The sequence below is a fragment of the Mesocricetus auratus genome, unplaced genomic scaffold (assembly GCF_017639785.1).
Source record: "Mesocricetus auratus isolate SY011 unplaced genomic scaffold, BCM_Maur_2.0 Super-Scaffold_100009, whole genome shotgun sequence".
NCBI lineage: Eukaryota > Metazoa > Chordata > Mammalia > Rodentia > Cricetidae > Mesocricetus > Mesocricetus auratus.
The window spans coordinates 36993641-37007752 of record NW_024429193.1 but is presented as its reverse complement, the minus strand read 5'-3'; positions in this window follow the sequence as shown (position 1 = coordinate 37007752).

Below are 14112 nucleotides of genomic sequence, written 5' to 3'. Positions count from 1 at the left end.
TGTCTACCTCTGCTTGCTTTCCTTCCCTCCAGCCTCCAGTCTCTTCCATGGGAACTGAGAAGATCTGACAATTGTTTCTTGGCTTTGAAATTCCTTAACTTTTTGGATGGCTGTTATTATTTGTAAGGTCTATGACACTGAATACAAGAGCCTGAGATCGTAACACAAGAAGGTTCTCTTGGTGCACTGTTTGGGGCCTGGCTTTCAGGGCTGTCATTTACTAGCTCAGGGACCTAGAAATATAACCTCACCATGCATTAGTTATTTATGCATAAAATGGAGACAGCCAAGTTTGTGCCCTGGTACCCTAGCCCTGATGATTCAGGGACTTTATCGTGGCAAGCATCAGTGTCTGGCAGCTAATGACAGATGTGCTCTTGTTTCTGTTACTTTTTAACAAAGAGCAATAATGATCCAATACAGTGGTTTTACTAGTTCTGAATTTAAAGTGTTAGGGGTTATTCTTTGCACAAACGAGTGTTTAATCAATTACGTTTTCCTCTGTATTCAGTCCCTGCTCTGTAGTGAGCATGCAGAGCAGTGACTCTCCTGACTTCTGTGACCCAAGAAGACGGACACAGGGAAGGTACTGAACATAATGCAAATCTCTCCTGTCAAAGAGAAAACCAACCAACCAAACCAAACAAAACAAAGGAAACAGCATTAAACTCTGCTGGAACTTGTGAAAAGGTCAGTTGCTCAAGCATTCTGCTGAGACCTGAGAAAACAAAACAAAAAAGAGATACAATGCAAAAGACATAAAACATCGTCAAAGCAAGGGATACTTGGAAAACTTTTTAAGAGTCACTTTGTGAAGACTTCAAAACTGAAGAAAACCTATGTCAGCAGTGATATTTCACAAGGAGTTAAGATCAGTGATTGATCCAGAGCATATTTTCATACCAACTAATCTAATTTATGTTGACAAAAGATGCCTTCTGGAGACGTTCAGTACTTCTGAAAGGCATTTAAGGGCTTCCTCATTCCCAGGTATCTGTGAACTCTGACCTCATAAGCCACAGTCAGCCACCCTGTAGACAGACAAGGGGGACACCTGAAATTGTTTCTGCCACACACTCAGCCTCTTCCCGCAAAGAACTAATACATGGCTTTTATAACTCAGCACAACTTGTCATCAAGAGTGACTACACAGGAGATGGGCATTGTGCTCTTAGTTACTGCCTGTCTGGTGCTGACTCATCAGTCATGTCTAGTCTTTCAGTTTTTCCTCAGACTGCCCACTGGTACTTTGCTTGGTTAATTCAACAGATTCTTCCAGCCTTAGCTTGCTCTAAATCTGTACAAAACAGCATCAACAGTTATTGATTCAAAGAACTCATTTAAACTCTCCCACACATATCCATTGACCTTCATCACTCAGAACTTAATTTTTGTGAGTTTATCTATTTAGACTATAATGGCTTAAAACAGTTGCCCAAAGTAGCCTTTCCAAATTCCTAATTTAAAAAAATTCTTGAAGATACAAAACCAAATCTAAGTAGAAATATGAGGATGTAGAAAATAACACAAAGGCCATATGAGAAGTTGTTAAAACAGAAATCAGAGGAAGAGTAATAGAATGTATGCAAATACTTCTCTGAATAAAAGAAGAAAAATGTGCAAACAAGGCAGTCAAACTCAGAACTATCATAAAAGTTTAAGAAAAGTAAGAATAGAAAAAATAAGGAGATAATAGCATATCTTCAAAAAAGAATCAGTGTCAATACTCAAATTATTCAACAAAACAGAAACTGAAGGAAGCCATACTAATTCTTTTTATGAAGCCACTTTTACCCAATACAAAAAATACACAAAGATACACCAACAACAACAAAAAGCCATAACCAATATCCTTTATTAACACAGATGCAAAAATTATCAATAAAACACTTGCAAAGTGAATCCAATAATAAGGTTAATAAGAAATATGAAGTATAAATAGGAAAAACAAAAAATGGCATCAAAATAAGTTAGATGGGGAAAAAAGACATTTTAAAACTTTAATGTAATTTCAAAAGGAAAATTCAGTGTATTCATACAACAAAATCAGAGTGCTATGAACAAGAATTTAAAAAAATTTAAATTCCCATTTTCCTGAGGAATCTCCATATTGATTTCCAAAGTGGCTGTACAAGTTTGCATTACCACAGCAATGGATGAGTGTTCCCCTTTCTCCACATCCTCTCCAGCATAAACTGTCATTGGTGTTTTTCATTTTAGCTATTCTGACAGGAGTAAGATGATATCTCACAAGACCCAGCAATTCCACTCTTAGGTATATGCCCAGAAGATGCCCATTCATACAACAAGGATGTCTGTTTCACTATGTTCATAGCAGCATTGCAGCATTATTTGTAATAGCTAGATCCTGGAAGCAACCTAGATGCCCCACAACTGAAGAGTGGATAAAGAAAATGTGGTACATTTACATAATGGAGTACTACTCTGGAAAAAAAAAACAATGGAATCTTGAAATTTGCAGGCAAATGGACTGCACTAGAAGAAACCATCTTGAGTAAGGTAATCCAGTCACAAAAAGACAAACATGGTATGTACTCACTCATATATGGATTTTAGACATGGATCAGGGGAGTGTCAGCCTACAATCCCAGGGCCAGTGAGTCTGAGAAACAGGGAGGTTCCAAAAGATATGCATTATACCCCAGAGAAGTGGAAAGAAGCAAGATCTCCTGAGCAGATTGAGAACATGGCGGGAGGGGAGAGGGAACCAGGAAAGAGAGAGGGGGATAACAGGAGGGTAAAAGAAGACATGGGGGAGCAGGAAAGTTGAGTCGGAGTAAGAATAGAGGAAAACAGGATGAGAGATACCATAATAGTTGGAGTCATTATAGCTTTGAGGAGAGAGCTGACACTAGGGAGATTTCCAGAGATCTACAAGGATAACACCAACTGGAAAACTAAGTAATAGTGGAGAGACTACATTAATAGCCCCTACCCGATAAGGTTGATGACTACCTTATATGACATCCTAGAACCTTCATCCAATGACTGATGGAAGCAGAGACAGATACTCACAGCTAAACACTGAACTGACCCCCTGGAACCCAGTGACAGAGATGGAAGAGTAATGAGCAAAAGAGTCAAGACCATGTTGGTGGAACCACAAAGACAGCTGACTGGACAAGGGGGAGCTCTTGAACCCCAGACTGATGGCTAAGAGGCCAACAGGGACTGATCCAGACTCCATGAATGTAGTGTCAGTGAGAAGGCCTCAGAAATCTCTGGGGCCTTGGGTAGTAGATTATTGTTCACCATGGCATACAAATGAACTTTGGGAGTCCATTCCACATGGAGGAATGCTCTTTCAGCCCAGACACATGGGGAAGGGCCTAGGTCCTGCCCTGAATGAAATGACAGACTCTAGAGATTCCCCTGCAAGGAGGGACTCACTCTCCCTGGGGAATGATGTGGGGATTGGGCTGGGGGTGGGGGATGGGAGTGGGGAGAAAAAAAGGAAAAAAATTAAATTCAGATATCAGAATATACAAATTAAAATAAATTAGTTAGAAGAACACAAAAGTAAGGTCAAAGAAATTTTCTAGAACAAAAACAAAGAAACAAAGACATGAAATGTAAATTAAAAATAAAACTTGTCAATATCCAGTTAATACAAGCTGCAAACCAAAATTTTAAAAAACGGAAAGACAAATTACTAAAGAATATAAGAAAACTTCCCAGAAACAAAAACAAATATATTCACACAAAAAGTACAAGACAAATTTTTAGCATAATAACTTTAAAAGAAATGGGAATTTTTAAAAATCCATAAATTCTTTATTGCAAAATGTTAAACCTTAAGTGTGTAATTTAAAATTCATAGACATATCTCGAATCAGAAAGCACTGCAAAGATGTCCTCTTGCCAGTATAATAGATGTTAGACACCAGTAAAACACTGCTTTTAAATTTAGCACAATTCTAAATTCAACAAAATTATCAATTAAATGAAAAAGTAAAAATATTTTAGGCTCAAGGGACTCATAAGGCTTATCTCTTTTTTTCCAGTACAATGTCAATCAAAATACCTGCTTGGATTTTTATGAGGTACTTAATAAATATATACAGTATTTTGCAGGAACAATAACTGTTCATAAATAATATATTAAGCCTTAACAAGATAGAAAAAGTAATGCAAATTATGTTCTTTTCACACAAAAGAAGATTTATAGACTAATAGAACAGAGAAGAAAGCATATGAGCTTCTTTTGGTTCAGTAGTAGGTATTATGAAAACTCCTTTATGGAAAAGAAATTGTTGGTCCCCACCAAAAACCCCAAAAGGGATCTATTCCAGTAGAATTAGAGACATAAAAATGAAGCTGAAAGCCAGAAACTTTAATGGCAAAAATGTGAGACAATCTTCAGACCTGAATATTAAGAGAAGAATAACTCTGGGGCTTTATTTAAAACTCTTGGAAGTACAGAATATACAATTAAAATTAATTAATAATTTGACTGTGTAAACATGTCAAGTCCAATTCAGATTCAACTCGTCACCATTTGAAGCCACTGAAAAGTAAACATACACATGAAGAATTGAGATAACATGAGGTTTGTCTGTATCTAACGTAAACACCACATAGAATATTTAAGGATGGCCTCAAAGGAAAACAGGCAATAAGAAAAGGAAATTTGCAAAAGAGAAAATCCAAATACCAACAAACATATGTGAGGGTTTTCTATTTGCTTGTGTTTATGTATATAAGTATTTTGTTTGGTTGTTTTTTTTTCAAGACTGGGTTGCTCTGTATTGTTTTGGAGGCTGTCCTGGAACTCGCTCTGTAGACCAGGCTGACCTCAAACTCACAGAGATCAGCCTGCTTCTGCCTCCCGAGTGCTGGGATTAAAGGCGTGAGCCACCAACACCCGGCGAATGTAAGCATTGACTTACACGTTTGTCTGTGCCCCTCATGCATGTCTAGTGCCTGTGAGGAGAGAGCATCAGTTCTTTTGAAACTGGAGTTTCAGAAGGTTGTGAGTCACTGTATAAGAGCTGAAAATTGAACATTGGTCTTCTGGAAGAGCATACAGTACTTTTAATCACTGAGACATCTTCTAGCCCATACAGTGTTTTTTTATAATAATTGGCACAGAGGTAAGTTAAAAATAAAGCCAAATAGCTGTTGACTGAGTACTTATTAGACTTGCACATAATAATATCACGAAGTTAGTAGGAATATAAGCAGCAGTACCTCTGAAGAACATTCTGGCAATCCAAGTAATTATATAACCTACCCAGAAATTCCATTCCTACATCTACATTCCAGAGCAAATTCTACACAAGCTATTAGATGTCATATTTTATTTGTTTCTTTGTTTGTTTATGTGTTTATTTATTTATTTGTTTGTAGAAGGAAATGGGGAACTGGAGATAGTCTGTGTGTCTGTAGCAGAGGGAATATGTTAGATGTGACCAGAATACTCCTGAAACAAATTACAACAAAGAACAAAACACAAGTTGGGTAGGTACAATAAACTTCTGGGATTCTACTGCTAGCAAACAGTATAGTACTAAGAAGTACAGATTCTCAGTGTTACCACAAAATGTCCTGTGTGACTTGACCATGAACAACCTGGTCACGATCAGGTCTCTCATCGAGCCTGTCTAAATGCACTCAAGTTACCAAGCACAGAGACTTTGTTCCCACCTCTCCATAGAAGCTACCATTGCTACCGTCAATTGCCCCCAAGGCTTCCTAACCACCCTAGGATGTTAGCTAGTGTGTCCTCCTCTCTGGGGCCTTCACATCCAAGGGATGAACAATCCTACCATCTCTGATCCATCTGCTCAAGGACTCACCATATGGCCTAGAATTTATTTTCAGGTCTGTTTTTTAAAGCATTGAATGTATTCTTCATGTATCCACAAAAACAATTATACTGCCTAACACATAATAATGTTCAATAAATGCTTACTTATTGAATAGTTTCATAAATCAGTGCCTAACATGTGCATAAAATTAATAAAATATTCTAGATGAATAACTTCTGTTTTATTTTGTATCAGTTTTATAGTATATATAGTATGCCTGAACATAACCCAAACACTTCATAGGATATATGAATTTGTTGTATTCAAATGTATTCATTTATGACTTTTTATTAAAAGAATAATTGAGCTAGACTGAGCTATACGCATAACCTTTCTATTCATATTTATTTTAATAGCAAGAGTTTTGTTAACTGCATATTTTGGATAAAGATCTTGCTTATCAGTAAAATTCCTCATTTCCTGAGATTTGACTTATTTCAAAAATGAATAGATTTTTTTAAGCTTGACATATCGAGTCTCTTTGTATGCTGATTCTTGTAGAAGAAGGGTCCAAGTGGAGAAAATTCTGAAGAGCTCAATGGCTTCCACAGGCTGGGAAAGGAAGGTGACCCTCCCTTCCTGGACTCCAATTTTCTTTCTGAGTGGCAAATCTTTTTCCCAGCACCAGGAGGCTGGAATGATGGCTTCAGGAGGGGCTGGGAAACAGATGTCAGTCATTGACTCTGGGTAATGAGATTTCATATTCCGTCAAAATCCTGAATAGGACAGGAGAGGCCTCATTAGCAGTTTCACAACGGAACAGGTGTGGAGGTCCCATGCGCACAGCAGGTAGAAAGAGGCCGTTTCAAATCCAAGTGTGGATGGATATGGGAAATGGAAAGGCGGGGGGAGTATTCTCTCCCACTGCCACCCCAGAATACCGTGGCTTTTAGGAGCCCAAACAATATGAACCCAGACCACCCATTCAGACCTCATCCAGAGGGCAGGTAAAAGGCTGAAGACAGGGACAGGTAACGTGTGTCCTAATGATACCATGCAAAGGGGGTCAATTCCTTATTTCTTTCACTCCATATGGCATGCCATAAAATTTTAGTGCTCTTTAGCCAACAGCGTAATAACTCTCTCAAGGCCACAAATCAAAAAATGAGACTGTAGGGTGGAATGAAATCCTACCTCCAAAACTAATGGCAGAAACCTCTTTCGAAGATGGGCTACTTTGGAAACAAGGTGTGAATAAAATGGGAGTGTAGATCAGCCAAGCCAGTGATTTGGCAGCTGTCATCTGGACAAGCGCCCTTCTCTAGAGGCAACCGTCAAGAAACCAGCCATGCTGCCTGTCTGCCGAGAGAAATCCACACCAGAGAAACAGACAGGCAACTCTGAGGTTGTGTCCCAACAGGGACTGCCACTTTGCAAGCAAGAAACTGACAAATTGGTCAACATGTTAAATGTAAGAATGTGCTTCCAGGGCCTTTGGTGAATTGAAGACACTTAATGTCAACCCATCTGCATATTCCAGATCTTTCTAAATGGCTGCCCAGCCTGGAGTCATGACAATAGTGTCAATCTCATTGTTAATTCTTCTCTAGTCAACTTCACGGAACTTGGATCTTTAATAAAATCTCAACTGTTTAGAATAACTAAAGGGTATGCCACCCACAATTAGAAAAGATGTCTTTTTGTTACATTTCCTATTGATTCTAATTTGTCAGCCTTTCCCTCTAACATAGTCACACAGTCTGCTTTTTCCAATTGTTTTAAGTGGTCATATATTTGTTGTGGAACCACATGTCCGTCACCCTCTAAAGCATCTGACATGAATGGTTTCATTTGCAGTCACATCAGTGTTACAAAGCATAGAGGCTTGGAGAGCTGAAACCATGCAATTGAGATCATGGGATAGATTACAGCAAAGGAATCAGAACTGTACCTTCACTGGAACTAAGACCAAGATGCTTTGCATGGTATCTGCTGCCTCATGTGGACACAAAGAAGTGACTCAAATGGGATTTAATAAATTCAAATATCCTCAGGCAAAGATTACAATAGGCTTATTGTAATAAATTACTAAGACTACTTACAATAATTAACAGCACATTCTTGCCATGTAAGTGGCTGGGGAAATACTGGGATCTGCTCATGTCTGTAAGGATGACATATGACCACCCATGAACTGGCTGATGCTTTTCTATGTTGTCTTTCACTACAAAGTAATATGGAACAGTGTAACCAACCCACTCCAAGACCACATGATATAAAAATCTACATTGCTGTAATAATAACTACATTTGATTGTGATTAGTGTCTTACTACTACAGAAATAACTCCGGTCAATTTGTATGCATTCTGATATCTGAGTAGGAAATGGGTCTCTGAAAAACGCATGTGATGTTTCCTCACCATTAGCATCTCCTCCTTCTTCCTTTCCCTAACTTGCTGTATCACCTGACCAGTAAGTCACCCTGGGTAGCAAAGGTGCTTCAAACATACTGTAAACTAGTGGTAAGTCTTTCTTTGAACCTAATGTACTATGAAAATAATTCTGTATTCTAAAAAATATTCCACTGAGAAGCAGAATATCAATAGTAGTTCTGTATGTAATATATAACATATTGCATATCAGATCTCATATATCATGAATGAAGGAAATCTGTGCTGTGTCTTTTATGCACCATTTCTAAACAGTTTCCAATTTCATTGCTCCTACTCATTCAGATGGAGCCAGACTTTCAACCCCATTAGAGGAACCAGTTAGTGTCTCATAATAAGATAATGATATAGGAAATGGGCATGAGAAAGAACCTTTGAGGAGGCTTCATAAACACTGCCCTATGAGTTTTCCATTTTATGTTGTGCTTAACCCATCTAATCAGAGTGAGTACTCAATGCAAACAGAGAGATAGAACAGGCTATTCTGCTCCAAACCATCATGAAAGATGGAGTCAGTGAGGCAGAGTCCAGGCTTCAGAAGCAAAGGGGCAAACAGTCTAGTGTATTTAAAGGCTGCAACTGATACCTTAGCAGAAGAGAGAGACATGAATTTGTATCTGTTCCTAAGTGCATTTTTTAAAAATCCAAAAAAAAAAAGTTTCTCCTTGTTCAGGTCAGCTAGAGACATGAGCAGTCTATGAGGCCTCTGGTAGTGGAACAGTATCTATCCCTAGTGTACAAATGGACACCGGGAGACCATTCCTCAAAGAGGGATACTCTCTCAGCCTAGACACACAGGGGAGGGCCTAGGCCCTGCTCCAAATGATGTGACAGACTGATGATTCCCCCATAGAAGGTCTCACCCTTTCTATGAAGCAGAAAGGGGATGGGATAGGGGGTCGGTGTGGGGCAGGGGAGGAGGGAAGGGAGGTAGAGGGAACTGGGATTGATATATAAAATATGATTGTTTCTAAATTATATTTTTAAAATAAAAAACTTGTAAAGAACTTGTTAATAGAGCTTCAACAATTGAGGGGTCTTGGGAGTAGCAGGTGAGATGGACATGGAAAGAAAATCCTCACCATCAGTGTCATAGCAACCCTTCAAAAATAGATATATGTGCTGGAAAGACGGCTCATTGACTAACAGACATTGCTACTCTTACAAAGGACCTGGGTAGACTTTCCAGCACCCACATGTCAGCTTATAAGCATCCTTCACTTTAATTTCAGAACATCCAGCACCCTCTTCTTGTACACTAAGAATACACACAGCACACATACAAACATGCAGACAAATACTCATACACAAAATAAAAATAAATAAATATGTGCCCAATACACAAAATAATACAGGATCTGGATTAGACTCACTGACAACTATTGACTTCTTCAAGCCACCTCTGCATCTATGAGCATACTAAATCTATTTACAGAGTAACCTTGGAGATCAGACACAATATGTTTATAACATGCATGCCACATATAAAGCACTTGATAAACTTTGACTACTACCATTTTTGCTATTGATGTACCTTCATATTTAAGAAAAGTACGATATGTGGTGGTTAGTTTAAATCATGAACTTATCATAGTCTAGAATCACCTGGGAAGACAGTCTTAGTGAGAAATTATCTACATGACATTGGCCTATGGGAATGCTTGTGAGGGATTTTCTTTTTTATTCTTTATTTCTTTGAGAAGCTCATACATGTGGGTAATTTATGTACGCCATTTCCACCCCTCTTCCTTACCTTTCATCTTCCCCCAATCTCCCCCTAAAATTCAAGACCTTTCCTCTATCATTATTAGTGCTACCTACATGCATATATATATATATATATAAACCCCTGGGCCCATTTACTGTTGCTTATATGCACACAATTTAGTATTGATCCCCTGCTATTGGATAACCTATCAAGGAGCTCATCCCTGGAGAAACTCATTCTCCCTCTCAGCAGCTCTTGACTGTCTCTAGCTCTTTGTATAGGGGAGGCATCTTGTGAAATTTCCCCCATCTACACGGGCATGTTGACTGGCGTGGCCATCATGAGGGTCTTGTTAATGTGACCTTATTGTTGAGATTTCACTGATAAAACTTCTCAGTCATGTCTAGAAGCCACTGTCTGGTAGCAGGCACTCTGGCTCTTGCAAACTTTCCATTCCCTCTTCTGCCGTGTTTTCTGAGCTTCTAGGTGCAGAGAGATTTTCTTGATGATGTTCACTGAGATAGAAAGACCCACCTGAATGTGGCTCAGACCATTTCATGGTCCAGGCTCTAGAATGAATGAAAAAGAGAGAGCCAGATGGACACTGACAAGAATGCATGTATTCACTCTCCACACTCTTGACTGTGGATGTGGCCAGCTCAGGTTGCTGCTTCCTTGACTTCCCTGCAGTGATGATCTATAACCTGGAATTGTGAGCTAAAACCAACCCCAAGTTGCTTTTGTTGGGGTGTTCTATCACACCAACTGACATGAAACCGAGACACAGAACATCACAGACTCTTGGAGATTAATGTGAGAGGATTTCTTTCTGTGTTCAGTTTATTGATGCCTCCTTCCACTAATCTTCCACTGTTGAAACTTTATTCCCATACTAGCTAAGCTCTATCCATAAACCACAACAGCATATACTCCAGCCATGCAGTACACACTGTGCCAATAATAAGTGTTAATGGCATCAGTTTATTAAGAATAATAAAGAAATTTCAATGTCAGTTCTTAAATCCTTGAAAAATGTATACTTCATTTTTTCTTTACCATATGGGAAAAGAACACAGGCAAAAAGAGAAAAAGCAAAGTGTATTGTTTTTGAGAAATTTAAAGAGATCTTAGGAAATCTATTTACCAAGAGACATTGCTGCAGCCATAGAAAATATCGCCTGAACTAATTCAGTCGGTATGTCCTTTATCTGAGATCAAAGCTTTTCTGGTGAACCATTAACCAAGAGAGAAAGCAAATGCAATGTGGTAAATAATAAGCAAAACTAGGAAGTCTGAAATACCATAAGGAATATTGAACATAGCATATAAGATGGAGTGTTCAAAAAATTATTCAGTAGTTCAAGGTTTTCTCATCGCTTTGGTATAGCTCCATATGGCATCCCTCATTTACTTAACAACATAGACTTAGGATTTAAACTTCCCCAATCTAGCAATGTCTTGTGAAAACAGAAGGTAGATTCACAATGATATCATCTCAGCATGGAGTTGCCCAGTTACAAGGGACCAAGCTGTTTCCATTTTTCAGCTGGCCAAGCCAGGCTGAGGTGAAACAGTTTCCTTTGGAAATGATTTTAAAGGCTCATGAGTGGATGCCTCCAGTGCCATTTCCTCCCAATGCACTGAATGGCATCAGGTCTAATCTATAATCTGCCATATAGTGGTGGTAGCACATAAAATAAAAAGAAATGAGTTCTCTAGTCATCCAAAAGCTATCAGAGGAAACATTTGGTTTTGCCAAATGAGCCATATTTTGGAAACCTTTCAGGAATCACCCAGCTTTTCTGGCCTTATTCTACTTGACACAGAGAACAAAGACATGCTTATACAAATAGTGATTGAATATTATTACTGAAATGAACCAAACCAGTGAGGTCAAGGCTAGGTTTTATTTTACTAAAGATCATAAGTCCATTTTAAGACGCACCAAGATGAATAAGTTGTGTCCTGCTGCAAGCATCTGAGCTATAGAAGGAGAACCCAAGCAACCACAGAGATTTCTACCAGGTCTCGGACTCCTGGAGACACATTTGGGGACTAATATCAGATTCACAAGCTTTTCTGGCTGTTTTCCAATTAGTTTACAATATTAGTTTTACTATTTAATGAAAAAAATTCTAACTACCTGATTGGCACTCTAATAATCTTTTCTCCAGACAATCAAATTTTATAATTTTTAATATAAAAGATTTAATTCTAGAGGTTATAATCAAATTGCATAGAATCTAAATTACTAGTAATCAAATTGTACAGCAAGAAATGTATAAAGTACACTGTATAATATTAGTCATCTTTTGAAAGAAAAAGTCCCTCTCTAGGCACTTAACAAGCCTTCCTGGGGTTATTTAAAGTTCCCAAGGTAGGATCAAGAGTTTATGAAAAGAAGCTAAGATTGGGTGGCAAGAAAGTTCAGTGGGTAGGGCCTCTAATATGCAAGCCTGAGTCTGATTTCCAAAAACCCACTGTGAAAGGACAGAAATCACTTCCAAAGTTGTACTCTGACCACTTCTCACTCCATGGCATATGCACACACACACACACACACACACACACACACACATACACACACACACACACACAATATATAAACACACATAATAATAATAATAATAATAATAATAATAATAAAGAAACTGAGACCCCACACTGAAGAATTTTTAAAATGAGGTCAAAGATATGAACAATATTCATTTAAGCAAAGGTAAGGTAGAGACAAAACTAAGAAATAGGACAACCAACCACCCTTGTGTTGCCCAGGCCTCTCTTCCATATTTTGGAAAAGAACTGAAATACAAAATACTTCATTCTTAGCCATAAATTTACTTTTTTTTTAGGGTCATGCATCATTCTCTCTGTAAATCCAACTCGCTGCAACTAACTACATTAAATGCCACATAGCTACAATCTCCATGCAAATGATAATTAATAAATAAATGATCTATGGAAATTGATTCATTTGAGAATTATCTGATGGCACGCTGTCCAAATTCCTGCTCTCCTGTGGTCCCCTCCTTGGCTTTGTTTCATTAAGACCTTGCTGTGACACAGTCATGTCCCTCACTGTTCAGATTTATGCTATCTCTAGGCCTGAAATGAAGGCTATACTTTTTAAAACATTTTGATAGAAATTTATGTGAAAATGTCTAGTTTCTCATCCCAGGACAAAAACTATTATTCATCTATATAAATCAAATGCAGTCATCCACGTGACCCTGCTCTTTCTCAGGTGCCTCACATTTAACGGGGACTATCACATAGATTTTAACAAATCCAATCTCACAGCTTATAGTCCATCAACACTGTAGCCAATTAAAAATCAGTCTGTGTTCTGATAATAGCAGTCAGGACCAGACTTAACTGAGAACCTTTGGCACTTTCCATATGTCACAAAATATTCTCTTTCTCACACCCACAGAATTCAGCTCCTCTTTGTGTTTGAACTCAGAGGAACTTCTACAGCTTTCCAAGAGAAATTTAAAGAAGTCTCAAACACACAAGGAGCCTGCTCAAATTGACCTCACTTGTGAGACTGCATTGTGGGTGACAGCTGTGCTCCTCATGACACTTCAGCTCTTGCCACGAGAAAGAAGGGGGAGCACACATTCCCTTCTTGCAAGGAGTAAACAAAATAAAAACACCAAATGATCCTTTAACCCTATGCTCCTGGTGGAAAACGGGAAGAGAAATCAAACTTCAAACTCAGAGACTAGCTGCTATACACCTCCCTGCTCTCACTCGTGCAAAAGGAAAAAAAAAGAACGAAAGAAAAAAAAACGACAAAATGTGAGGAACTCAAAAGTGAACAGCACTTCACGAGAGCATATTGATTTTCAATAAAGCCATTTACACATTTTTGCTTGGGCTACAAGTGACATGCTCCCTTCCCAGAGCCCGTGCCACTGAATTAACAAGTGTAGGCAATGAACTCCCTCCCTCCATAATGTTGTCTCTGGAAAGTCGCCTGACAAGAGTGGGCTTCCAACAATGAGCAGACAGGGAGTAGGACAGAAAGCTGGACAAAATGGCATTGGGGGTTCTCCTCCCTGACCTGATTACTGGGCCACGAGGAAAGAACACACACTTCTCCGGAGGAAAAACACATTTGCTTGAAATATAGCATAGCTTATATGGCTGTGGACCAGTGAGCCTTCCTCCAGAAACAAC